Below are 14,275 nucleotides of genomic sequence, written 5' to 3'. Positions count from 1 at the left end.
TTGTTGCCAAAACATTGTTGTTATTCTAAACATGTGTAAGAATCTATAATCTGCCCCGACCAAGATTCCACTCCTCAAAATGTTTGATCATGCTCATTTCCCAAAATGGCATAGTAATTATAGAGAAGAAGAAAGTCAACAGGCATGTTGTTTGTAGACCATTTGGGATAATCACATCCTGAGCAAATGGTGACCAATTGTAGAAAGGGAGCAGGTGTGGGACACTGAGAACCACCAGACAAAGGGGTGTCAGAACTTAATAGACCACAGCTGTAACGACAGGAGAAACTTACATGAAAGGTAGTTAACTGAAAAGTTTGAACTTAGGATGTCCTGGGTTCATTCTGACTCTGTTAAACCCAAGGTACTACATGTACTTTGTCACTGCTATGCTGCAATAAACATCTTCATCAAGATTTTCAACGTCCTCATCACTTTTACTTACATTAGCCCAGTGAGGCATTTCTGAAAGAAAGTGGGGAAAGTGGTTTCTATCTTTTATGTTGTTTTGTCAGGGAACCCCCTCATTTAAAAAAAAATCTAGAAAACACAATTTTAAGGACAAGAGAGAATTTGGTTTAGTCAGTATTAGCAAGAGGAGCTCCTAAAGGTGCCATAGAATGCAAAAATCACTTTTATAAGGCGTTTGAACAGTTGTGTGGCTGCAGTGTGTGAAAACAACCAGCCTATAATGGTAAAAATCCACTCACTCATTGATTTATAATCCCCAAAAACTCATAAACAGTCTTTCCACACTACCAGTTCGTCTCAGGTTACGCATGTAACTATGGTTCCTCGAGGGAACAAGACGCTACGTTGGAGGAAGCTTTGGGAATGGTCTTAAGTGTGACGGCTCTGAACCATGTGTGTAATCAGTCCAACGGATGGGCGAGACATCACGTGCGGGGTGACATAGCGACCAGGAAGCTTAAATGATGTTTTAGTAACAAGGTTCGGGAGGAGTGCATCAGATACTTAGCCTAATCAACACCGGTGGACTACAATCAAGTAATCAATACCATAGTATAAATACCGCTGACTTTCCTCTATCCACTGATGGTTTATCAGCATCCCTCCTCCACCCCATCTCCTCACTTCGAGTTCACTTTACAAATAGACGGGGAAGGGGGGGTACTAACAGCAGAAGGTCCCTGTCCCAGCGCACTCTTTCCAGAACTGCCAGGAGCAGAGCAATTAATGGGGCTGGATGAGTCAGAGAGAGAACCAGAAGGGAGAGTGCGATATCTCTGGAGTAACAAACCTAAGAGCGCTACTCTGACTCTAGACTCTGTGGGGTACGAGAAGTGACATCCCCAGCATGAGGAGCTGAATCACAAGAGGTTTGGGACTGCACCCGCCCAGCAGCCTTGGCTGACAACCTCAACCTCCTCAGAGGAAGAGAGGTAAACACGTGCTCTCACTCGAGAAATCTTTATCCCGAGAGCCCCAGTATGTCTAATGTCTCATAGTCAAATAAATATTTCATTTTATTCCTCATGATTAAATGTAGTCAAACAACCAGATGGATAAATACAGTCTGGTGTAAAAAAATTCACATCAAAAAACGAAATTATGCAATATATGCGTTGCCTCTGCGTTGCCTCTGCTCAGTTACATGAACAATATCAATCACCTCAAAGAAAGATTGCCGCTGCAGCGAGCTCTCATTTAGAGGTGGAAGAAATGCAGCACAAACTTCCAAGCCTTGAGAACGAGCTCTGGATCTAGGGAACATGGGTGGAGATAGGAGGAGCTGTCTCCATCCCAATGTTGTTTTCGTCAACGATGACGATAACGAAATGATTTCGTTGACGCACCTTTTTTTTTATGACGATAACGCGACGATGACTAGATAAAAATGGCTCTAATGTAACCAAAAAATGACGAGGCGTTTTCGAGTTTTCGTTGACAAGACGAGATGAGACGAAAATTATTATAAGTCTGACGTTCACAATGCATGTCATTTCTGCCTATTTTGCGTGAAATCTGACACTTCCTATCCTTGTTTTGGGTATGCCCACCACACGGCTGCCGCTATGCCGCGCACCAGATTCCACACAACAACAAACCTGCGGCTAGTCACTCGCCACACATCTTTGAAGGACCATTCATTATTCAAACAGTGTGTGCGCCTCGTCCGCAAGATGCACGGTAAAACTCTCCAATATGATATATTCACATTATAATGCTCGATCTGTAGATAAAAGGCTGTGGATTTGCATAAAATGACTTTATTTTGTGTATTTGTATTTTATGTTTGTTGCTGTTTTTAAATGACTCGCTAGTGTGTGCCTGTTAGATCACACACATCACAGGGACTATGAATTGGCATCAAACGCACAATAACTGGAATTTAAAACTGAAGAAACAAATGATCAATAAACTGTTGGACAGATTTGTTGCACTCGACATTTCTTCGCTTTGTGCCGTGTACTTGTAAATGCGCACATGAGCAGCGCAGCACACTGTGACTATATATTGCTTTGAGCACATCATTCTGCACCCGCTATGTGCATACGCGCTTTGTGCGCTCTGTTTTGAAGCATTTATATTATCATAGTTTTGCGCACTGAAAGATTATAAAAAAACTAAATTTTTATACCTAGCCTACACAATACATTTAAAATGTGCATAATTTAATTGTATATCATTTGTGTGTAGTGTAGGCTATATATGTCAGGAGAAATGGTCAGGATTCAGATGCGGGTTTACTCAAAGCTTTATTTAAAGCAGGGGAGGCAGAGCAGATGAGTCACGTTCACTGGATTACTCGTAGTGACTGGATGAATAGTCAAAGCAAATGAATCAAACCGATGAGTAATGTTCCACAGTAATTCGTATGGCTGCTGAGACCGGGGCCATGAGGACTGGAAGCTTCCAAGAGCTCTGCACTTTGTAAGAACAGGGGACAGAGAAATCAGCTAAACACACTGGAGCCTGAGGACAAGACACGTCAAAGTGAGTGCCAAGAACAGCTAGAAGATCGGAGCTATTGATACGTGTAACAACAGTCTGACAATAGACAGAGAAACACAGGGAATGATAAAGGGAAAAAATTTGAAGAACATAGAGAACAGGTGGCGAGCAATTAAGGTTCACAACACTGAAACAAGGAGGGCGGGGAAAACTCAAACAGGTAGACGCGGTGAGCTGACAAGCGATCCAAACACACACAAATACACACACACACCAAAAAGACAGGTGATTAGCCCCGAGACCCGACAATATAAAATACATCCTCTTGACATTCATATATAAATATAAAATTGTGATATTTGCTGCGGGGTGAGGGCTAGAGAACGCCAGAGGTAAATTACTTCAAATTGCTGTTAATTTTCAGTATGTTAGTCACTCTTTGTCATGGATTCTGTCTAGTCTTGTTCTGTCGTGCCATTGTCTGCTGCTACTGGTTTTGTTTTGTTTTCTATTTTTTCCCCTCCCTCATTTCCTAGACCGGGCACCTGCATTCCTCAGAAGTGATTTTGGTTTGCTCTGTTACGGGCTCTCTCGTGTCTTCCTCCCCCCTCCGCTCTCAATGCGGCCGCACCGATGGGCGCCCCCTGCCTGGTGTATACGCAAGGACATTGAAGTCTCATACTTTTCTGTTGGACCTTTTCCCTTATTTCCTGGCCTGTTTCTGTTCGTTGGAGGGAGTGTTTTCTTTTGGACTTTTTGAATAAATTCTCACACTGTAACCTGCATCTGTGTCCAGTTGTGTTCCTGACAGAACGATCTGGCCAAGATGGACACAGCAGGCGCAGATTCTGTCAGAACCGCAGTCACCCAGCAGGGAGTTCTTTTGGGCCAGCACGAAGACAGATTGTGGAACACCACAAGGGAGGTGGAGTTTTTAGCCAACCAAGTGACTGAGCTGACCACCCGCATCCAAGAGCTGCAACGAGAGGCTGCACAGGGTGGTGCAGCTCACTATCTTCCTCGCTCAGTGACGGACTATACGATTCATTTCAAGACTCTGGCAGCAACATGTGATTGGAATGAGGAGGCCTGTTGAGTTATGTTCCGTGCAGGACTAGAGGATGACATCCAGGATGAGCTGGCCACTCAGGACTTGCCACGTGACTTTGACGATCTCGTTAATATGGTATTGCGGATCGAGGGTCGCCTTTGCTGCTGCCATCAGCGCCTGGCAGTTCGTTCACCCTGGAGGACCGAGGAGTCGTCACCTGTTTCCCCCACAGAAACCACTGAGCCTGAGCCTATGCAGGTGGGGCGCCTTCAGCTCACTCCTCAACAGAAGCAGCAACGCCTTGCCCTAGGGCTGTGTCTATATTGTGGCAAGTCCGGTCACTTCGCAGCAGGCTGTCCATTAAAAGTCAAGGCTCACAAGTAAAGAGGGGGATCCTGGTGAACGCTACCCCTTTATTGCATCCCCCCTCCTCTCGCACTCTCCTTCCTGTCTCAATTCAGTTTGGTGATGTCTCTAACTCCTGCGCAGCACTGGTTGACTCGGGAGCTCAGGGCAATTTTATGGACCTCTCTCTAGCCACCAGCTGGGGGATTCCTGTCATTCCTCTTCCTGAACCTATTCCTGCCCGTTCATTTAATGGCACTTTGATCACCACTGTCTCCTATGCTACTCCTCCTGTCAATCTAATAGTTTCGGGCAATCACCGTGAGGTGACCACGTTGTACCTTCTTGAATCCCCGAGTGCTCCCATAGTTCTGGGGCACCCGTGGTTGGTGCAACATGGCCCTCCAACTCTGGACTATTGGTCCAGCAACTCTGTCTTGTTTTGGAGTAAGTTTTGTTTTGCGTCTTGTTTGGGTGCTGCCTCTTTTCCTGTGTCTGTGTGTCCTGTCTTGCAGGTGGAGGCTGCTGATTTGAAGGGGGTCCCGGTGGAGTACCATGACCTGTGCCAGGTGTTTAGTAAGTCCCGGGCCACCTCGTTTGAATCCCTCAAAAGATGGTCTCATCCGACCCTCTTCATCTCCTGCAGGTGCTGGGTTCTTCTTTGTCAAGAAGAAGGACGGCTCCTTGCGTCCTTGTATAGATTACCGAGGCCTGAATGACATCACTATTAAGAACAGGTACCCCTTGCCTCTTATGTCATCTACCTTTGAGCTATTGCTGGGAGCCAAGGTTTTCACCAAGCTAGACCTTCAGAATGCCTATCACCTGATTTGCATACATGAGGGGGATGAGTGTAAGACAGCTTTCAACACACCCACGGGACACTTTGAGTACAGGGTCTTACCATTTGGTCTGACCAACACCCCAGCTGTATTCCAGGCCCTGGTTAATGACGTGTTGAGAGACATGGTGAATCGCTTCGTCTTCGTGTATCTTGATATTATCTTGATATTTTCCCCATCTCTGCAGGTACACACTCAGCATGTTCGCCAGGTGTTACAACGGCTGCTGGAGAACCAGCTCTATGTTATGGCGGAGAAGTGCGTCTTCCATGCCTAGTCAGTTCAGCTCCTGGGGTTTTTTGTTTCTGCAGGGGAGATCAAAGCGGACCCCTGTAAGGTAATGGCCGTTGCCGAGTGGCCAGCTCCTGACTCTCATAAAGCTCTGCAGTGGTTCCTGGTGTTTGCCAACTTCTATCGGATAAGAACTGGGTGCACCTTTAACGGCACTCACCTCTCCCAAGGTACCATTCAAGTGGAAAACTGGGGCACAGGAGGTCTTTGATAAATTAAAGTCCCGTTTTATCTCTGCTCCTGTCTTGTCTATTCCAGACCCTGAACGTCAATTCATTGTTGAGGTGGATGCCTCAGATGTCGTTGTGGGCGCGGTCCTATCTCAGCGCTCACACGAGGATGGAAAGGTGCATCCCTGTGCCTTCTTCTCCCACCGCATGAGTCCCCCAGAACGGAATTACGACATAGGTAATCGGGAGTTGTTGGCGGTCAGGCTGGCTTTGGGGGAGTGGGGTCACTGGTTGGAGGGCGCAGCTCAGCCCTTCCTGGTCTGGACGGATCACAAGAACCTCGAGTACATCAGTTCGGCCTGGAGGCTGAGCTCCCGACAGGCTCGCTGGGCCCTCTTCTTTGGCCGGTTCAATTTCACCCTGTCATACAGGCCCGGGTCCAAAAATGTTAAGCCCAATGCTCTCTCTTGTCTCTTTGAGGCTCCTGAAGGGGAGGAGTCAGCAGACACCATCTTGCCCAAAGGGGTGGTGGTGGCATCTCTCTCTTGGGACATCGAGAGACGAGTAGAGGAGGCCCTACTTAAGGGGCCTGTGCCGAAAGGGGGTCCAGCGGGTAATCTGTTTGTTCCCACCAAGTTGCGGTCTGAAGTGATCCAGTGGGGTCACTCGTCCAGGCTGGTCTGTCATCCAGGAGTCCGCAGGTCACTGGCTGCCATCCGTCAGCGATTCTGGTAGCCATCCTGGTGGCCATCCATGGCTGTCAAGCAGTTTGTGGCTGCCTGCTCGGTGTGCACTCAGAACAAGACTTCCAATGCACCTCCCGTTAGCCTGCTCCACCCGTTGCCCATCCCTTCTCGCCCCTGGTCATTTGGCCCTTGATTTTGTCACTGGCCTCCCGGAATCTATGGGTAACACCGTCATTCTTACGGTGGTGGACCGTTTCTCTAAGGCGGCCCATTTCATTCCCCTTTCCAAGCTCCCCTCAGCCAAAGAGACTGCTCAGGTGATGGTTGATCACGTATTCCGGATTCATGGTCTTCCGGTCGACGTGGTCTCTGATAGGGGTCCCCAGTTTGTCTCTCGGTTTTGGAGGGAGTTCTGTCAGCAGATCGGGGCCTCTACGAGTCTGTCATCAGGTTTCCATCCCCAGACCAAGGGGCAGTCCGAGCGGTCAAACCAGAATTTGGAACGCACTCTTCGCTGCCTGTCATCCCACAATCCCAGCTCCTGGTGTCAACAGCTGTCCTGGGTAGAATACGCCCATAACTCCCTTTCCGGCTTCTGCCACAGGTATGTCTCCATTCCAGTGTTCTGTTGGTTATCAACCTCCCTTGTTTCCCACACAGGAACCCGTAGCTGCGGTCCTGTCTGCTTTGGCTTTTGTCCGACGGTGTCGATGCACCTGGAAGAAAGCTAAGGCGGCCTTGGCCCAGGCTAATAGGCGAACCAAAGCAGCGGCCGATCGTCACCGGACTCCTGCTCCCCGCTATGTGTGTGGTCAAAGCGTATGGCTCTCCACCAAGGACCTGCCTCTCAGGGTAGCCTCACGCAAGTAGTGGATGGCTCCCCGGTCTATACGGTGCGGAAGTTGCTAGATGTCCGACATAGGGGTTGGGGCTTTCAATATCTTGTGGACTGGGAGGGCTATGGCCCAGAGGAGAGGAGCTGGGTCTCGGCCTGGGGACATCTTAGATAGGACACTGGTCAAGGACTTCTACTTGCGACCAGGTGAGCCCCTTCCTGCGGCGCCTGGTGGCGTCCGTCAGAGGGGGGGTACTGTCATGTCCGCTGTCTGATCACCCAGTTCTTCGGTGTGTGTGTTTTTGTTTTTGTTTATGTCTGCATTTCGTGTGCACATGGTATTTTGTTTTTGTTTTGATCGTTCGTCTTACACCTATCTGTGGCGTTCCTCCCTCCCCCCATTACTACAGTTTCCGCTTCCAATTGTTTGACTCCACTCACCTGAATTCAATGTCTGTTCATCTCTTGCTCTATTTATTCCCGTCTGTCGTGCCAATCGGTGCCAGATCATTGTTCGACTATAGCCCATGTGTAGCCATTCTGTCTAGTCTTGTTGTGTCGTCGCATTGTCTGCTGCTACTGGTTTTGTTTTCTATTTTTTCCCCTCACTCATTTCCTAGACCGGGCACCTGCATTCCTCAGAAGTGATTTTGGTTTGCTCTGTTACGGGCTCTCTCGTGTCTTCCTCCCCCCTCCGCTCTCTACGTGGCCGCGCCGTTGGGCGCCCCCTGCCGGGTGTATACGCAAGGACATTGAAGTCTCTTATTTTTCTGTTGGACCTTTTCCCTTATTTCCCGGCCTGTTTCTGTTTGTTGGAGGGAGTGTTTTCTTTTGGACTTTTTGAATAAATTCTCACACTGTAACCTGCATCTGTGTCCAGTTGTGTTCCTGACACTCTTGAGTTATGCTTGTATGTTATTGTCACTTTTTTTTAGCAATTGTTCATGGCAATTTTATTGAATGTCCTTAAAACTATTTATTGTTCTCTGTATTTTTGTCTCTTCTAGGTTTGGAGCCATAGATATGAGTAGGACCCCCTGCGTTGTACACACTCTACTACTTGTGGTGAACATGATCCAGAAAGACACTAGTGTCAACCGACTGCTGAGCAAAGTTAGAGGTCTTGTTAAGCTCTTCCGCAAGTCATCTGTGGCAACTGAGCGACTGCTTCAGATGTGTCAACTAACCCTGATCAGAGACTGCCCTACTAGATGGTCCAGCACATATCAGATGATATCACGGCTTCTCCAAATCAAGGACTCAGTAGTTCAGGTTGCTTATGGGAAGAGCTGAGACTATTTACTGTCAAGTGAGTGGCATAAGCGGTCCGCTCTAAGAGATTTACTCATCCCCTTCGCTGAGAATACCCAGTTGCTCCAGAGTGACACACAGTCATTATCCCTTATGGTACCTGCCCTTCTGGACCTGCAGGGTCACCTGTCTGAGTTCCCCCATGCCCAGGGATCTAGCTTTAGAGGTTCAGCTGCATTCTTGTCCAAACCAAGCCGGCCTTCCAAGTCTACCATCTCAAAGCCGTGTGTCAAGGAGGAAATCAAGAAATTGAAGGAGCAGTTGTCACAGTCTACAAACCAAGAGACTGCCCTAGTATTTTGGGCTGCACAGGGTCATTTTAGAAAGAAGTGCTTTCCTGAAACTGAATCGGGTCAGTAGGCTAATTTAACGAGCATTTAATGTAAAAAATTTTTTTTTACTTATACTCTGATATTCTGTTTGGGCTTGCTTTGAGACTGCACTAGAGGTAGGGCATTCCTCTAATTCATTGTTTTAAACCAACGTTGTTTTTATTTATTTAGTAAATTTTATTATTTTGTTGCAGAATGTTTGCAACTTTGCAGTTTGTACGAGTTAAAGATAGACATGGTTGTATAATGTTTGTGTTAATAAATAATATGCATCTCCATCAATGAGAAAGTCTAGTTTATTATGCAAAGCTTTTAAGGTTAACTGCTGTTTTATGAATTGCAACACTCGTTAAAACCTGTCAATCCTAAGTCCATTTCCAAATTAATTTGTTAAAGAATACTTTTTTGTTTTTTACTAAAACTTGACTAAAACCTTTTTGTGTTTTCGTTGACTAAAACTTGACTAAAACTATCAAGTTTATAAGTGACTAAAATGTGACCAAAACTAAAAAGCATTTTCGTCCAAAAGACTAAGACTAAAACTAAAAGGGCTGCCAAAAACAACACTGCTCCATCCTGTCCACCAGATCATGTGATCACATGCAGCAGCGGGACCGCAATCACAAGATCACATGCATGGACACACACCTTGGAGCGTGCCCAGTGAGAGAGGAGTGCTTAACAGTGGGAAAAGCATAATTATCCACCCGAGAGCCGAATGAGCGAGTTCCACTCCCCATTAAGGCTGCTCATTATAATATCAGGCATAATATGCTTGTGTAATTTATGTTTGTGCAACTGTGGTAGTATGAGCTCTTGAAGCTCTGCACTCTTCTGAAAAGAGAGGCGGGAGCAGCAGCTTATTTCCATTTAAAGGGGACATACAGATAAACAGCGTGTTTTGGCTCATAACCTAAAAGTGGCGATTTCATTGCTTAATTTTCTAAAGTAACTGAAACTTGCTGTTGGTCTCTTATAATTCTGTTAAGATTCTAAAGTAACTGAATCAACCTGATAGAGGCAGATTTGTATAGACCTATTGTCTCTAAAGTAACTGAAACAAAGGTGTAAGTTTCTAATGTCATCTAATGTGAGTTGTTATAATTCTGATTAAATTCTGAAGTAACTGAATTGATCCAACGCAGTGTGGTCACAGAATTATTTCATAGCAGTTGCGTATTATAATGTAGTGAGTCTGATGCACCATGAGTCTGTGAAGTTTAAAGCCTGAAGCGGAGTGGTTTTGTCCAAAGTAAACTGAGTAAACTGTTTTAAAAATATAACATAAGACCTGAAGTAGTGTGGTTTTGTCCATCGTACTGTGACAGTTACATTTTTAACAGTTTTGTGTGGTGACATTTAAGGCCCGATGGAGTGTGGCCGTGTGAGAAGCAGAGAACAATTTAGTTCAGAAGCCTGAAGCAGTGTGTGGGTTTTACTCACTGCGTCCAAAGCAGAGGAGCTGTGAATAATTAGACCAACAGGTATCTTAAAGTTGCCAAATAATGTTCAGTCAGTGAAGTGAAAGAATAAAGCTTATTAAATTGCTGAAGATAATTTAATAAGAATGTGAAAATGGAAGAGCTGATAGTTAAATACATCACTAAGCACACAGCTCAGTAAGAAAAACAGAAAACAAGTTGCTAAACAACTGCAGGGAAGCCTTTAGTCAACAACATAATATTTCAGATGATTTGTGAGATTCCAAGTAGCACCCATGCAAACAAGACTGAATGCAAACAAGAGAGTTCTTGATCAAATAAATTAAAATGGCCAAGCTGTTAGACATCTGTTTTTATATGAACTTTCAAAGTCTTGTCAAACCAGTGGGTACTTTTGACCCTGATAACATGGATCGTGTAGAATTCTTGTGAAAACTGGAGAAGGTAGTGGATGTTTATAATGTGTCAGACGAAGATGCTTGTAGACTTATGATCTGCATTCCTCGCTCATTAATTTCTCTCTTACAGGATGTTTGTGACAAAATATCAGACAAAGGTGCAAGGAGAGAAGCTCTAGACTTGCTGGAACTAATTTGGTTAATATAAGAAAGATATCTGAAGTAACAATGGAAATTGGAACAAATGAGCATATAATTCCCCAAATGACACAGCATTTTAATGCAAGAAGTCAAAGGAAAGCTGCAGAATCTAGACAACCAGAATGTTCTAGATTAGTTAGAAAAGTTTCCATCAGAGACCAAAGAGATTAGAAAGTGTATATTAAGAAGGTGTTACTCTCTGTTATGCATGTTCAAAAGCTGTTCACATGGCTAAACATTGTCAAGACAACGAGAGAACTCATTAAAGCCGTGTCTGTCATGTACGTAGAAAGGATGGTCAGATAGCAAGGCATTGTTTAGAGAAAGTTAGGAAAGATCAGGAAGTTGTTTATTTTTTTATTTTAAGAATGGGAAACAAGTCAAGACAGTGTCACTTTTTACACAAAAGAAGGATGAGCTATTTTGATTTGCTTAAGAAGATTAGAAGTTTAGAAACCTAGTAGACAGGAAATAAGGAAGAAGCCATTAACACCTTGCCAGACATGCAGGTCCTGATTTTGCTGAGTTAGATGTGTTCCTAGGTCAACATATTTTGTTGACCCTGGAACAACATTTTACTCCAAAAGTATGTTCTTGACCATATCCCTACACCTAAACCTAACCCTAACCATGAGTAATCCCTAAAATCAGAGGAAATGATAGATGAATGACACAAAAAACTGTGATTTTAAGCGTAAACTTCACAAAATCTATAAATTGGTTCTTCAAATCTGATTGGTTAATCACAATGTTATTCCAGGGACAACAAAGATGTTGTCCCAGGAACATGTCTCACTTGGTAAAATCAAGTTCTTCTGCCAGGCACAGCACTTCATGACTGTAGCTCAGTTACAAAAAGATGCTGATGTGAATTGTAGGAATAGTTTTATGATAGTATTATATTTTAGAAAATATATTTACTGTTAAAAGGGTGGCGATTTTCCTTTTTTATGATAAACTTTTTTGTTGTTGTAATAAAAAAACACGAATGGGAGAACAGCAAATTTTACAATCTGAAATTATTTTTTTATGGTCATTCCTTTAAATATTTCAAAATTTTAGAAGAAAAACATTGCCATGCATGGATGGTACACGGTTTAGGCCTTATTCAGTCTTGCTCTTGTTCAAAAGGGGTGTGATTCTTTGTCATTTTGGGGAAATGAGTTAATGGCAATAATATTTAAACTTAATTAATGAGAAAATATTTAATTGCATTTTGTGATAAAATTTCTGTAGCTTCGGTTTAGAATGTGAAAAGATTATTGTGGGGGATGGGGGTTAAACCTCTTCTTTTTTTATCTCGTTTCAGGTATAAGCATCCAGATGTTTGTTTGAATTGTGATGAGACCCACAATGGTATGGATTGACCTGATTGAACTTCAGAAATTGCAACTACAGCTAGAAGGACTTTGAAATAAATGGGCAATGGAAAAGAGAAATAGAGAGATCAAACCATTTTCAGAGACTGTGGACAGCAGTCTTATCACTGAGATGGAGAACAAGAAATGAGAAATGCACAGACTCTCTGCACATGACATCCGGAGAGAGACAAACATATGCATACTGAAATGCAGAACATTGTCTACTGATTTCACACATGTGAACAAAGGACATCCACACTGAGAGAATGGACACAATGGAAGTGACAGAATGAAAACAGAAAAACACACAAACAAAGACAGACACACACTCACTATGTTGCCTGTTGATTGATGTGTTTGCTCCTTTGGCTAAGTTTATACTGTCATTATGCTTAATTCATTTAGAAAATCCCTTTTGCTGTTATGGTTCCCAAGTACTCCTCTCCCAAAATTTTTCTAAAAATCCTGTCAAACATGCACAAACTGACAGTCACCACTTATAAGCTACTACTAAACATAATTTTCTGTAAAGTTGCTTTGTAACGATTAGTATTGTAAAAAGCGCTATACAAATAAACTTGAATTGAATTGAATTGAATTGAAAGTAGCACTGAGGCCAAAATAGCACTGAGTTTCCACTGTCAGGCCAAAAACTCCAGTGTGCTTCACTAAAACGTGCCCTTTACACGCCTCTCAGAAACAACGTTAATTTGCTTGCTTTGTTAAATATTTAAATCCAAAAGCTTTTATGTTTTATTATAATAAGTGATGCATTGATCATAATAAATTAATTTATCAGGATTGAAAAAACAGGTCAATTTAGCTGAAAGGCAATCATTTAGGATTTTAAAGGGAATTTGGACAGAACCATTTTTACACCAGATCACAGCGATTCATTGAACGAGCCATTAAACATCAAATCTGCGCTGGATATTAATATCCAAAGTATAGTGAAAACACCATTAACTAGCACAGTAACAAAATCGGCAGTTTAAGACATTAACTTGTAAGCACAAAACACAAGATACTTCTCTTTTCAATATGAATAAGGCTTTATTCGATAAATCTAAGACATAAATTAATCTAACACATAAGTACACGCACTCACACATTCACAGAAGTTGCAGGAAGATAGGAAGTTATGAAAAAAGTCTACAGCCATAAGTGAAATTGCATAGACATGAACAACAATCAAGCCCTCACATCGAGTTCCTCAATGAGGTTTAAATTATATTATATACACCAGTTTAGCTCAGTCTGGAGGTACATTACTTGTGTTGACTGTTTAAAGGGGGTTCCCTTTGTTGTCCTAGTGGAAAAGGGGGTTTCCCAAGGTTGCTGATTGGCTGGAAGTTCAGTAGTCATTGAATCGATGTCTTGGGAAGCCCGTGGTTGGGCGTTGGCTGACGATGCCGAGTTGTGGGCTGGCTGTAGTTTCAGACGGGCACTCGAGGTCAGACTCAGAGACACGAATTTACAAAACTTAACTCAGAACATGAAACTCTCAACTGAAAAGAAATGAAACTAAAGTAAAAGAATAGAAGTAAAGTTTGACAAGACTAGGTGGTTTTTCTACTCATCATGGCTAAGTAGCAGCAGGCGTGTAGGCCGAAGCACGCTGGAAACGCATTCAAAGAATCCAAAATGCGATGACAAAAGGCATGGGTAAGAGCAAAAGCTAAGAACCAGCAATGCCCAGCATGACTAAAAGCAAAAACTAAAAGCACACCTCAAATGTAGTCTTGACCAATTAGATATTGTCATTGCATAGGGTGTCATAAATCATATGTTATTTTATCAATCACGTGGTACGAATTTTTCCGCTCTTGTAGGGTATAATTTTGGACATGATTTCTATAGCAAGAATATGACATTTGACAAATAACTGATGGTCAGAAACGTTTCAATATATATGATATGGAGTCAAGCAGTGGACTGGTATCCGTTTATAAGTCTTTTTGAGTTCGTTTTGGTGCATCTACATCTATAAAAAAGAGTTTCGGTGCCATTCTTAAGGACGTAATGACGTTTTGTGTAGACCAGAGGTTAAAAGGTTCCCTTAAAGGAATTTCACTTTGGTTCTTGTCTTTTAGG

The sequence above is a fragment of the Carassius auratus genome, chromosome 16, assembly GCF_003368295.1.
Source record: "Carassius auratus strain Wakin chromosome 16, ASM336829v1, whole genome shotgun sequence".
In the NCBI taxonomy this organism is placed as follows: domain Eukaryota; kingdom Metazoa; phylum Chordata; class Actinopteri; order Cypriniformes; family Cyprinidae; genus Carassius; species Carassius auratus.
The sequence above is the reverse complement of the archived record's forward strand: the minus strand, read 5'-3'. Positions refer to the sequence as shown.